Source organism: Trachypithecus francoisi, unplaced genomic scaffold (assembly GCF_009764315.1).
Source record: "Trachypithecus francoisi isolate TF-2019V2 unplaced genomic scaffold, Tfra_2.0 Lachesis_group1, whole genome shotgun sequence".
In the NCBI taxonomy this organism is placed as follows: Eukaryota; Metazoa; Chordata; class Mammalia; order Primates; family Cercopithecidae; genus Trachypithecus; species Trachypithecus francoisi.
In genome coordinates, this window is record NW_022681454.1 from 1,732,944 (window position 1) to 1,743,336 (window position 10,393).

A 10,393-nucleotide genomic window follows, 5' to 3' on the forward strand; every position below is an offset into this window, starting at 1 on the left:
GTCTAACGGGAGAAAGAGCTACCTGTGTCCTTTGGCCACGGTGGTGCTCGATGGCCGGGTCCCACAGTGGACACTGAGGCAGACAGATGCATGGAGGCCTACTGGTTCTGGGAATAGGCTTAGGTGAGGCCACGCAGCACCCCTGGGGCTGGATGTTGGGGGAGGCATCGGGGCTCCCAGGGGTCAGGCTGGGGCCTCCAACACTTTCTGGGCCTGGTAAGGCTAGTCCTGTGCAGGCTGTGAAGCCAGGCCAGCTGACACCAGGATGGGCTGGAAAGAGCCTCACCTGTCTGGAAGAGCGGGAGTCCCAGCGGGGCTGGGGAGGGGAGAAGGGCTGGAGCAGGCGTCCAGGCCGTTCTCTCTGCTGGGGTCCGGTGATCGCCACCTGCAACAGTTAGGTTGTGCTGACCAGGTTACCCAAGGACAAGTTGTCTTTATGACCTGGACCAGAGCAGAAAGTGGCCAGAACAGGATGAGGGCAACTGTGCCCGGGGCGAGGCTCTGCCCATGGCAGCCCCTCCTGAGCTTGGTTTCCGTCCTGGCCCCTCTGGACCGGAGACAACCACCTCAAATCACAAAGGTCAAAGCTGTGTGATTGATTCAGTTATATTACCCACCCCTCTCAGCCCTTATTTGGGTAATTATTAAGGGCTTTTTGTGGATTAAGAAATAGAGTCGACTGGACGCGGTGACTCATGCCTGTAATCCTAGCACTTTGGGAGGCTGAGGCGGATGGATCACCTGAGGTCAGGAGTTCAAGACCCGCCTGGCCAACATGGGGAAACCCGGTCTCTGCTAAAATTACAAAAATTAGCCAGGCGTGGTGGCGGTCACCTGTAATCCCAGCTACTTGAGAGGCTGAGGCAGAAGAATCGCTTGAACCTGGGGGGCGGAGGTTGCAGTAAGCCGAGATCGCATCACTCCAGCCTGGGCAAAAGCGAAACTCTCTCAAAAAAAAAAAAAGAAATAGAGGCTGTGCCCCTTTAAAGTAATGTCCCATTTGACTTGATGATCTCCAGTAAAACCGAAAAGCATTTCAAAGCCCTCTACAGGGCAGGTTGCAGGGAAACACTTGCAGGCCAGAGATGGTTGCTGGATCTCAGAGCTCAGACCCCTCCCTCATGTGGGAGGAGTCGGATCAGGGCCATGTTTCAGGCTGCTGTGGGGCAGTTGGCCTGTGTTGGCTGAGGGCCCGTCATCACAGTGCCGTGTTATCTAGCCCTTGCTGTGGACTAGCCCATGGGAAGGTGTTGGAATGCTCCCCATTTTACAGTTAAGGAAGCTGAGCCTCAGAACAAAGGGATTTGTCCCACCATAGTGACAGTCTGTGGCTTTGCCACCACCCTCTCTCCTGATGGCCCTCTGGGAATGCTCCCATCCAGGAGAAGCCGCCTTGTCTTGGGTCCATGGTGGCCTGGTGCTGATGAAGCCCTGAAGGGAAGGGCGGGGCTGGCCTGGTGCCCACACCTTTCTGGTGCTGCACGGCTCTTCTGGGCAGGTTCCCTGGAGCCACTGGGATGGGGCTGGCTTGGGTAGCAGGGACCCTAGGACGGGCCTGACTAAGTCTCCTTTGCCTGACTGTGGGACTGAAGAAACACTGTCACAAAAGGTCACATGCTGGATGATCCCATTTACATGCAATGTCCGGAATTGGCAAATAAGTGGATTAGCGGGTCTGGGAGGAATGAGGAGCAACTTCCTACTGGGTACTGGGTCTCCTTTTGAGGTGATGAAAATGTTTTGAAACTAGATAGAGGGAGTGGCCGCACAACATTGTGAATGTATTAATGCCACTAAGTTATATGTTTTAAGTACTTTATTTTATATGAATTTCACCTCCATAAAAACTAACAAGGGTGGCTCACGCCTGTAATCCCAGCACTTTGGGAGACTGAGGCAGGTGGATCATGAGGTCAGGAGTTCGAGACCAGCCTGGCCAAGATGGTGAAACCCTGTCTCTACTAAAAATACAATAATTAGCCGGGCATGGTGGTGGGCGCCTGTAATCCCAACTACTCCAGAGGCTGAGGCAGGAAAATCTCTTGAACCCAGGAGGCAGAGGTTGCAGTGAGCGGAAATGGTGCCACTGCACTCCAGCCTGGGTGACAGAGCAAGATTCCATCTCAAAAAATAAAATAAAATAACAAAAGGATCTGGAAGCCATCTTGGCAAAGATTTGACAAAACTGGTTATGTGTGCATAGGCTTTATGTTATTTTCCATACTCTTCTGTACACCTCATGTATCTTTCACCATTTAAAAAAATTAAAGGCAAGGTGGCTCAGACCTATATCCTTTTTTTTTTTTTTTTTTGAGATGGAGTCTTGCTGTGTGGCCCAGACTGGAGTGGAGTGCAGTGGCGCGATCTTGGCTCACTGCAAGCTCCGCCTCCCAGGTTCACGCCATTCTCCTGCCTCAGCCTCCCAAGTATCTGGGACTACAGGCGCCCACCACCACGCCCAGCTAATTTTTTGTATTTTTATTAGAGACAGGATTTCACTGTATTAACCAGGATGGTCTCGATCTCCTGACCTTGTGATCCGTCAGCCTCAGCCTCCCAAAGTGCTGGGATTACAGGCGTGAGCCACCATGCCCGGACCTTATTGATTTTTGTAATCTACTTGTTCTATCAGTTACTGAGGGAGCAGTGTTGAAATCTCCAAATATGATTCTGGATTTGTCTATTTTTCATCTGACATATCAGCCTTTTATTTTGTGTTATTAACCTGTGTTATCAAGTGTGTACCCATTTTGGATTGCTAATCTTTCTGCAGAAATGACACCTTTATCACTAGGAAATTGCTTTCTCCCTACTAACATTTCTTGTTCTGAAACCTGCTTTGTCTAATATTAATATACCATATACCCACTCAAGCTTTCTTTTCATTATGTTAATGCAGTGTATCTTTTTCTAGCCTTATACTTTGAACCTATATATGCCTTTATATTGAAAATGGGTTTCATGTTGACAGCATGGGTCTTACTTTTTTTTTTTTTTGAGACGGAGTCTTGCTCTGTCACCCAGGCTGGAGTGCAGTGGCCGGATCTCAGCTCACTGCAAGCTCCGCCTCCCGGGCTCATACCATTCTCCTGCCTCAGCCTCCCAAGTAGCTGGGACTACAGGTGCCTGCCACCACGCCCGGCTATTTTGTATTTTTAGTAGAGACGGGGTTTCACCTTGTTAGCCAGGACGGTCTTGATCTCCTGACCTCATGATCCGCCCACCTCGGCCTCCCAAAGTGCTGGGATTACAGGCGTGAACCACTGCGCCCGGCCAGTCTTACTTTTTTATCCAGTCTGACAGTCTCTGACTCTTATTAGAGTATTTAGACCATCTATATTTAATGTGATTATCAGTATAGTTGATTATATGCCACCTTGCTTTTTTCTATTTTTCTATGTATTGTATCTGTTCTTTCTCACTTGTTTACTTGTTTCCACTGTTCTGGAGTAATTGTTTTGGTTTGGTTTTTTTGAGACATGGTCTCACTCTGTCACCCAGGCTGGAGTGCACTGGTGCAATCTCGGCTCACTGCAACCTCTGCCTCCCAGGTTCAAATGATTCTTGTGCCTCAGCCTCCTGAGTAGCTGGGATTACAGGTGTGTGCCACCATAGCTGGCTTTTTTTTTGGGAGGCGGGCGGATCACGAGGTCAGGAGATTGAGACCATCCTGGCTAACACGGTGAAACCCTGTCTCTACTAAAAATACAAAAAATTAGCCAGGTGTGGTGGCAGGCACCTGTAGTCCCAGCTACTCCGGAGGCTGAGGCAGGAGAATGGCGGGAACCCGGGAGGTGGAGCTTGCAGTGAGCCGAGATCGCGCAACTGCACTCCAGCTGGGGCGACAGAGCAAGACTCCGTCTCAAAAAAAAAAAAAAAATTTAAGGTCGGGCGCACTGGCTCACGCCTGTGATCGCAGCACTTTAGGAGGCCAAGGCGGGTAGATGAGGAGGTCAGGAGATTGAGACCATCTTGGCTTACATGGTGAAACCCCGTCTCTACTAAAAACACAAAAAAAATTAGCTGGGCATGCTGGCGGGTGCCTGTAGTCCCAGCTACTCGGGAGACTGAGGCAGGAGAATGGTGTGAACCTGGGAGGCAGAGCTTGCAATGAGCCGAGATCATGCCACTGCACTCCAGCCTGGGCGACAGAGCAAGACTCCATCTCAAAAAAAAAAAAAGGACTGGAGATAGGTAGTGATAATGGTTATACAACAATGTAAGTGTACATAATGCCACTGAACTGTGCACTTTAAAATTATAAGATAGCTGGGTGCAGTGGCACGTGCCTGTAGTCAGTGAGACCTGTCTCAAAAAAAAAAAAAAATTATAAAGATACAAGTCCTGGCCGGGCGCGGTGGCTCAAGCCTGTAATCCCAGCACTTTGGGAGGCCGAGACGGGTGGATCACAAGGTCAGGAGATCGAGACCATCCTGGCTAACACAGTGAAACCCCGTCTCTACTAAAAAATACAAAAATCTAGCCGGGCGAGGTGGCGGGCGCCTGTAGTCCCAGCTACTCGGGAGGCTGAGGCAGGAGAATGGCGGGAACCCAGGAGGCGGAGTTTGCAGTGAGCTGAGATCCGGCCACTGCACTCCAGCCCGGGCGACAGAGCCAGACTCCGTCTCAAAAAAAAAAAAAAAAAAGATACAAGTCCTCAGTTGGGTATGTGGTTTACACCAGCGGTCCCCAACTTGTTTGGCACCAGAGACTGGTTTCATGGGAGACAGTTTTTCCACAGACAGAGTGGGGATGGATTCAGGATGAAACTGTTCCACCTCAGATCATCAAACATTAGCTGGTTTCTCATAAGGACCAGATCCCTCACATGCGCAGTTCACAGTAGGGCTCACGCTGCTGTGAGAATCTCATGCTGCTGATGATCTGACAGGAGGTGGAGCTCAGACGGTAATGCTGTCTCACCTCCTGCTGTGCGACCTGGTTCCTAACAGGCCGCGGACTGGTACCAGTCCCCAGCCCAAGGGTTGGGCACCTGTGGCTTTACACATATTCTCCCCTAATCTGTAACTTGTCTTTTCTTTCTTTCTTTCTTTCTTTCTTTCTTTCTTTCTTTATTTATTTTGAGATGGAGTGTCGCCCTGTCCCCAGGCTGGAGTGCAGTGGCGCTACCTCGGCTCACTGCAAGCTCCGCCTCCCAGGTTCAAGCCATTCTGCTGCCTCAGCCTCCCCACCAGCTGGGACTACAGGTGGCCACCACCACACCTGGCTAATTTTTTTGTATTTTTAGTAGAGATGGGGTTTCACCCGTCTCTGTTAGCCAGAATGGTCTCAATCTCCTGACCTCGTGATCCGCCCTCCTCGGCCTCCCAAAGTGCTGGTTATAGGCGTGAGCCACCATGCCCGGCCCTTTTCATTGTTTTAACAGGGTATTTGGTAGAACAAAAGTTTTTATTTATTATTATTTATTTTGAGACAGGGTCTCACTCCGTCACCCAGGATGGGTTGCACTGGTGTGATCACAGTTCACTGCAGCCTCAAACTCCTGAGCTCAAGGGATCCTCCCACCTCAGCCTCCAGAGTAGCTGGGACTACAGGTCTGTGCCACCATGCCCAGCTAATTTTTATTTTATTTATTATTTATTTTTGAGAACAACTTTCACTTTTGTTGCCCAGGCTGGAGTGCAATGGCGCGATCTTGGCTCACCGCAACCTCTGCCTCCCAGCTTCAAGCAATTCTCCTGCCTCAGCCTCCCAAGTAGCTGGGATTACAGGCATGCGCCACCACGCCCAGCTAATTTTGCATACAGATGGGGTTTCTCCATGTTGGTCAGATTGGTGTCAAACTCTCGACCTCAAGTGATCTACCCACCTCTGCCTCTCAAAGTCCTAGGATTACAGGTGTGAGCCACCATGCCCAACCAGGCTAATTTTATTTTTATGTTTTATTTATTTTTGTTTTTAGATGGAGTTTCGGTCTTGTTGTCCTGGCTGGAGTGCAATGGCATGACCTTGGCTCACTGCAACCTCTACCTCCCGGGTTCAAGCAATTCTCCTGCCTCAGCCTCCCCAGTAGCTGGGATTATAAGCATGCACCACCACACCCAGCTAATTTTGTATTTTTAGTAGAGACAGGGTTTCTCCATGTTGGTCAGGCTGGTCTCAAACTCCGACCTCAGGTGATCTGCCCACCTCAGCCTCCCACCAAAGTGCTGGGATTACAGGTGTGAGCCACTGTGCCTGGCCCAAGAATTGACATCTTTATTGAGTCTTTCAATCCATGAACATGTTACATTTCTCCACATATTAGATCTTTATTTCATCAGTGTTGTGCAGTTTTCAGCATACAGATCCCATACATGTTTTGTTAGATTTGAAACTAAGTATTCTAGTTTAAATAAATATATATATAATTTTTTTTTGAGGTAGAGTCTCACTTTGTTGCCCAGGCTGGAGTGTAGTGGCACAATCTAGGCTCACTGCAACCTCCACCTCCCGAGTTCAAGCAATTCTTGTGCCTCAGCCTCCCGAGTAGGTGGGACTACAGGCGCCTGCCACCACACCCTGCTAATTTTTTGTATTTTTAGTAGAGATGGGGTTTCACTGCATTACCCAGGATGGTCTCGATCTCCTGACCTAGTGATCTGCCCACCTTGGCCTCCCAAAGTGCTGGGATTACAGGCGTGAGCCACCGCGCCCGGCCTTTTGTTTTTGTTTTTTGAGGCAGAGTCTCACTTTGTTGCCCAGGCTGGAGTGTAGTGGCACAATCTAGGCTCATTGCAACCTCCACCTCCCGGGTTCAAGCAGTTCTCATGCCTCAGCCTCCTAAGTAGCTGAGACTACAGGTGCACGCCACCACACCCGGATAATTTTTGTATTTTTAGTAGAGGTGGGGTTTCACCATGTTGGCCAGACTGGTCTCAAACTCCTGACCTCAAGTGATCCATCTGCCTCGGCCTCCCAAAGTGCTGGGATTAAAGGTGTGAGCTACCACACCCGGCCTAAAAAAAATATTTTTAGGCATGGCATCCTGCTCTGCAGTCTGTTTTCTCTTATAGTCATGCTGCATGGGATTTGACCAGGACATTTTTCTACTCACATTTCTTAACCTTCAGGACCATATGCGTCTCAGGAAAGTGTCCACCTTCCCCAAGTTACCTCTCCTTTGCGTTTGTAAAGCTTCTTAGAGACTGGGCTGTCTGTCCCTCTCGCCCCTTTGGTTCCACTCAGCACTGGGCCCAGTTAGGCCAGCAGCCACATGCTGAAGCTTGAAAGTGGATCATCCTGGTGGTCATTTCGGGGACCTCCCAGGATTTGGATGGCTCCAGCCCGTGTGTCTTCCTCCCATGGCCCTCACTCACCCTATGGAGAGGGCAAAGGCACGGCTGCTCCTCTCACACCAGCCTGAGGGGCTTCCAGAGACGTGGACAGCTCCTCTGGGCTCCCCTGTTCTTAGGGCCTCAGCCTCTGGGTCACCGCCTCCCTCTACCCCGCCAGTTTCCGCTGCCACACAGGCCATGGGGCTGTCAAGGGTTTGCTCCACCACTTGCATCTGGGTTTTGTGAAAATATCTTGTCACATGGCTTGGTCATAATTGTCCACGAGAGCCTGGGCTTGCCACCCTGCCTGTTTTTCTTTGGGGATTTGGAGAGAGCTAGAAGCTGGTGCCCCGCCCAGATCCCTGGGTTTGGGTGAGCTTTGGAGGTCAGGCTGACAGCAGCACAGTTAGACTGGATGGGGCCAGGCACGGAGCAGGCCCACTCTGTGCATTCCAAGTACCTGCCCGCCCCTGAGCAGGGCTGTCTGCTTGCAGCTGGATTGACAGGTTTGAGACCAAGGAGAGGATTAGGCCAGGGCATATCTTGGAGTTTCTGGGGTGAGGAGTCCTGGCAGGAGAGATAAGCAGCGCCCCAGACGGGCCCTCCCCGGCTCCAGGCTCGATGGCAGAGAAGGCCCACCCTGTCCCACGGAGTCAAGGGCTGCTGTCCCCCTCCCCTCAAGGAGCTCGAGGGGCCCTCCAAAGGCTGGAATCAGGAAGCAGTGAGATTTCAGGAGGCCAAGGTGCTGGGCAGCAGCACAAGGGCCTCTGTGGGAGGCAGGCTTCTAAGAGGCCCTCCAGCAATCCACCTCCTAGGATTCCCACCCTGGTGTAATCCCCTCCCCCAACAGCAGCCTAACTTGCTTCTAACCAACAGCAGAGATAGGCCATTGCCACCAAATCAGGCTGTACAAGGCCAGGACTCCCTCATGCTCACACCCTCCTGTGCCCTCTGCTCAGGATGATGACACAGCTGCCATGCGGAGAAGCCCACCTAGCCAGAAACCGAGGGCCCACTTAGGCTAGCAGCCACATGCACAAGCTTCAAAGTGGGTCCTCCTGGCCCGGCCTTGAGATGAGGGCTTGGCCTCAGCCAGCAGCTTGAGTGCAGCCTGTGGGAGTTGGAAGGAGGACCCTCCTAACCCACACCCAGGTTCCTGGCCCCCAGAAACTGAGATAGTAAAGACCGTTTCATACGCCACTAAGCTTTGGGGTGATTTGTTACGCAGCGTTAATGACTCACGTGGGCTCATGCTGCCTGCCTGCATCCGTGGCAGGCCTCTGCCTCGGCACTTCTGCCCAAGGGGTGGGGGTGCCTCTGGAAACTCAGTCTGCCTTTTCTCTGACCCCATAGCCAGTGCTATCAGCCGTCACACCTGGAAACCCCTCTCAAAACCGCATCAGGGGCCACCACCAGGGGATGCTGCACGCCCCCACGTTCATGTTCACAATGAGGACTGGGTTCCAGAGGCCTGGCAGGGGGTGACCGGGATCCCCTTGGGCAGAACTGTCCCCTCTCAGCCTCCACGAAGCAGTGCGGATGCCCCCATGAACATCACGCTTCCTAAGTGCCTGCTGTTGTTATCCTTGCCTGAAGACCTCAGCCTATTAGTGTAGCCTGAGGAATTAAGGGATGAGTAGGGCCCTCAGCAACAACAGCTACTGTTGTCTTGCATTATTATTATTATGCGGTTGGCATCCCACCCCCACTCGTTTAGCCCCTAGAGCCATCCTCTGCAGTAGATGCTATTATACACGTTTCACAGACGGAACATGAAGGCCAAGTCATGCAGCTATGAAGCAGCAGAACTGGGATGAGATGACAGGTCTGCATTCCACACACCACCACAGGGAAAGTGCCAGGCCAGGCAGCAGGTGCCACGAATATCCTACACAGCGTCTTTGTTGGAACCTCAGCTATTGAGTCTGAGAGTGGCTTTTCCTGAAAACGTTACGCAGTGTGTTTGTTACCAACTGGCTTGGGTTGCATCTGCACATTAAAATGCAAACAAAACAGAGCACAAAGAAAAACAAACCAAGTTTTTTTTTTTTTTTCTTTTTTTGTTTTAGGCAGGGTCGCCCTGGCTGGAGTTCAGTGATACGATCCCAGCTCACGACAACCTCTGCTTCCCAGGTTCAAGTGACTCTCACGCCTCAGCCTCCTGAGTAGCTAGGACTACAGGCATGCATCACCATATCTGGCTAATTTTTGTATTTTTAGTAGAGATGAGGTTTCCCCATGTTGGCCAGGCTGGTCTTGAACTCCTGGCCTCAAGTGATCCACCTGCCTCAGCTTCACAGAGTGTTGGGATTACAGGTGTGAGCCACTGCACCCAGCCAAGATCCTTAAATGTACAATTATATGCTGACAGGTGATCAAATAGGCATGCTTCTCCCTGCAAACCAACCAAGGTTCAAAGTAGAAGCCAACACGCCAGTGTGCCAGGCACCTTCAGTTTGCCAGGTACTGAAACGTGACTTCACCTAGCGGACCTTTCAAATTTGCCTCTGTGGAAAACAAACCATCCTGCAACACAGCCAGGCGCGGTGGCTCACGCCTGTAACTCCAGCACTTTGGGAGGCCGAGACGGGTGGATGACTTGAGGTCAGGAGTTCGAGACCAGCCTGGCCAACATGGTGAAACCCCGTCTCTACGAAAAATACAAAGTTAGCCAGGTGTGGTGGCAGGCCCCTATAATCCCAGCTACTCAGGAGGCTGAGGCAGGAGAACTGCTTGAACCCAGGAGGCGGAGGCTGCAGTGAGCTGAGATCGAGTGACTGCACTTGAGCCTGGGTGACAGAGCAAGACTCTGTCTCAAAAAATAAATTAGGGCCGGGTGCGGTGGCTCATGCCTATAATCTCAGCACTTTGGGAGGCCGAGGCAGGTGGATCATGAGGTCAGGAGTTCGAGACCAGCCTGGCCAACGTGGTGAAACCCTGTCTCTCCAAAAAACAAATACAAAAATTACCCGGGCATGGTAGCGTGCACCTGTAATCCCAACTACTTGGGAGGTTAAGGCAGGAGAATCACTTGAAACCAGAAGGCAGGGCCGGGCGCGGTGGCTCAAGCCTGTAATCCCAGCACTTTGGGAGGCCGAGACGGGCGGATCACGAGG